Source organism: Carcharodon carcharias (assembly GCF_017639515.1).
Source record: "Carcharodon carcharias isolate sCarCar2 chromosome 35 unlocalized genomic scaffold, sCarCar2.pri SUPER_35_unloc_2, whole genome shotgun sequence".
NCBI classification, from domain to species: domain Eukaryota; kingdom Metazoa; phylum Chordata; class Chondrichthyes; order Lamniformes; family Lamnidae; genus Carcharodon; species Carcharodon carcharias.
In genome coordinates, this window is record NW_024470712.1 from 1,684,086 (window position 1) to 1,687,758 (window position 3,673).

General features: G+C 44.6%; 1 pseudogene; it reads right to left on the minus strand.

Moving 5' to 3' along the window:
* Positions 1 to 3,399, minus strand: part of LOC121274203 — a 109,000-nt pseudogene extending 105,601 nt beyond the window's left edge.
* Positions 3,400 to 3,673: the final 274 nt, after the last annotated feature.

Genomic DNA, 3,673 nt, shown 5'->3' on the forward strand with positions numbered 1-3,673 from the left:
CTCCCTTTCAATCTGCTTTCACTCCCCTTTCAATCTGCTTTCACCTCCCTTTCAATCTGCTTTAACATCCCTTTCAATCTGCTTCCACTCCCTTTTCAATCGGCTTTCACTCCACGTTCAATCTGCTTTCACTCAACTTTCAATCTGCTTGCACATCACTTTAAAACTGCTTTCACTCCGCATTCAATCTGCTTCCGCAACCCTTTCAATCTGCTTTCACTCCCCGTTCAATCTGCTTTCACTCCCCTTCAATCTGCTTTCACCTCCACTTCAATCTGCATTCACTCCTCCCCTTTCAATCTGCTTCCGCTACCCTTTCAATCTGCTTTCACTCCCCTTTCAATCTGCTTTCACATCCTTTTCAATCTGCTTTCACTCCACGTTCAATCTGCTTTCACTCCCCTTTCAATCTGCTTTCACATCACTTTCAATCTGCTTTCACTCCGCATTCAATCAGCTTCCGCAACCCTTTCAATCTTCTTTCACTCCCCTTTCAATCTGCTTTCACTACTCTTTCAATCTGCTTTCACTCCCCATTCAATCTGCTTTCACTCCCCTTTCAATCTCTTTCACTCCCCTTTCAATCTGCTTTTACTCCCCTTTCAATCTGCTTTCACTCCCCTTTCAATCTGCTTTCACTCCCCTTTCAATCTGCTTTCACATCCCTTTCAATCTGCTTTCACATCCCTTTCAATCTGCTTTCACTCCCCTTTCAATCTGCTTTCATTCACCTCCCCTTTCAATCTGCTTTCACTCCCTTTCAATCTGCTTTCACTCCCCTTTCAATCTGCTTTCACTCCCCTTTCAATCTGCTTTCACTCCCCTTTCAATCTGCTTTCACTCCCCTTTCAATCTGCTTTCACTCCCCTTTCAATCTGCTTTCACTCCCCTTTCAATCTGCTTTCACTCCCCTTTCAATCTGCTTTCGCTCGCCTTTCAATCTGCGTCCGCTCCCCTTTCAATCTGCTTCCACTCCCCTTTCAATCTGCTTTCACTCCCCTTTCAATCTGCTTTCACTCCCCTTTAAATCTGCTTTCACTCCCCATTCAATCTGCTTTCAAATCCCTTTCAATCTGCTTTCGCTCCCCTTTCAATCTGCTTTCACTCCCCTTTCAATCTGCTTTCACTCCCCTTTCAATCAGCTTTCACATCCCTTTCAATCTGCTTTCACTCCCTTTCAATCTGCTTTCACTCCCCTTTCAATCTGCTTTCACTCCCCTTTCAATCTGCTTTCACTCCCCTTTCAATCTGCTTTCACTCCTTTTTCCGCTCCCCTTTCAATCTGCTTCACTCCCCTTTCAATCTGCTTTCACCCCTTTCAATCTGCTTCCGCTCTTCTTTCAATCTGCTTTCACATCCCTTTCAATCTGCTTTCACTCCCCTTTCAATCTGCTTTCACATCACTTTCAATCTGCTTTCAATCCCCTTTCAATCTGCTTTCACTCCCCTTTCAATCTGCTTTCACTCCCCTTTCAATCTGCTTTCACTCCCCTTTCAATCTGCTTTCACACCCCTTTCAATCTGCTTTCGCTCCCCTTTCAATCTGCTTTCACTCCCCTTTCAATCTGCTTTCACTCCCCTTTCAATCTGCTTTCACTCCCCTTTCAATCTGCTTTCACATCCTTTCAATCTGCTTTCACATCACTTTCAATCTGCTTTCACTCCCCTTTCAATCTGCTTTCACTCCCTTTTCAATCTGCTTTCACTCCCTTTCAATCTGCTTTCACTCCCCTTCAATCTGCTTTCACTCCCCTTTCAATCTGCTTTCAATCCCTTCCCTTCAATCTGCTTTCACTCCCTTTTCAATCTGCTTTCACTCCCCTTTCAATCTGCTTTCACTCCCCTTTCAATCTGCTTTCACTCCCCTTTCAATCTGCTTTCACTCCCTTTCAATCTGCTTCACTCCCCTTTCAATCTGCTTTCACTCCCCTTCAATCTGCTTTCACTCCCCTTTCAATCTGCTTTCACTCCCCTTTCAATCTGCTTTCACTCCCCTTTCAATCTGCTTTCACTCCCCTTTCAATCTGCTATCGCTCCCCTTTCAATCTGCTTTCGCTCGCCTTTCAATCTGCTTTCACTCCCCTTTCAATCTGCATTCACTCCCCTTTCAATCTGATTTCACATCACTTTCAATCTGCTTTCACTCGCCTTTCAATCTGCTTCCACTCCGCATTCAATCTGCTTTCACTCCCATTTCAATCTGCTTTCACATCACTTTCAATCTGCTTTCACTCCCCTTTCAATCTGCTTTCACTCCCCTTTCAATCTGCTTTCACTCCCCTTTCAATCTGCTTCCACTCCCCTTTCAATCGGCTTCCGCTCCTCTTTCAATCTTCTTCTGCTACCCTTTCAATTTGCTTTCACTCCCCATTCAATCTGCTTTCAAATCCCTTTCAATCTGCTTTCGCTCCCCATTCAATCTGCTTTCTTTCACACCCCTTTCAATCTGCTTTCACTCCCCTTTAAATCTGCTTTCACTCCCCTTTCAATCTGCTTTCAATCCCCTGTCAATCTGCTATCGCTCCCCTTTCAATCTGCTTCCGCTCCCCCTTCAATCAGCTTCCGCTCCCCTTTCAATCTGCTTTCACTCCCCTTTCAATCTGCTTTTCACTCCCCTTTCAATCTGCTTCCACTCCCTTTCAATCTTCTTCCGCTGCCATTTCAATCTTCTTTCACTCCCCTTTCAATCTGCTTTCACTCCCCTTTCAATCTGCTTTCACATCCTTTCAATCTGCATTGAGTCCCCTTTCAATCTGCTTTCACATCCATTTCAATCTGCTTTCACTCCCCTTTCAATCTGCTTCCACACCCTTTGCAATCTGCTTCACCTCCCTTTTCAATCTGCTTTCACTCCACTTTCAATCTGCTTCCACTCCCCTTTCAATCTGCTTCCGCTCCCCTTTCAATCTGCTTTCACTCCCCTTTCAATCTGCTTTCTCCCACTTTCAATCTGCTTTCACTCCCCTTTCAATCTGCTTTCACTCACCTTTTCAATCTGCTTTCACTCCCTTTCAATCTGCTTCCGCTCCCCTTTCAATCTGCTTTCACTCCCCTTTCAATCTGCTTTCACTCCCCATTCAATCTGCTTTCACATCCCTTTCAATCTGCTTTCGCTCCCCATTCAATCTGCTTTCACTCCCCTTTCAATCTGCTTTCACATCCCTTTCAATCTGCTTCCGCTCCCCTTTCAATCTGCTTTCACTCCCCTTTCAATCTGCTTTCACTCAAATTTCAATCTGCTTTCAATCCCCTTTCAATCTGCTTTCACTCCCCTTTCAATCTTCTTCTTCGACCTTTCAATCTGCTTTCACTCCCCTTTCAATCTGCTTTCACTCCCCTTTCAATCTGCTTTCCCTCCCTTTCAATCTGCTTTCACTCCCCTTTCAATTGCTTACTCATCCCAACTGCTCACTCATCTACTCACTCACTCTGCTTCTCACTCTTCAACTGCTTCACTCCCTTTTCAATCTGCTTTCACACCTGCTTCCACTCACCTTTCTCTTCACTTTCATACTTTTCACATCCTCATTCACTATTTTCACACTGCATTTTCACTCACTTTCAATTCACTTTCACTCCACTTCTTTCAATTACTCCCTCAACATGCTTTCCTCCCCTTCAACTTCTACTCCCCTTCAATCACTGCTTCATCACCTTTCACTCTTTTCACTTC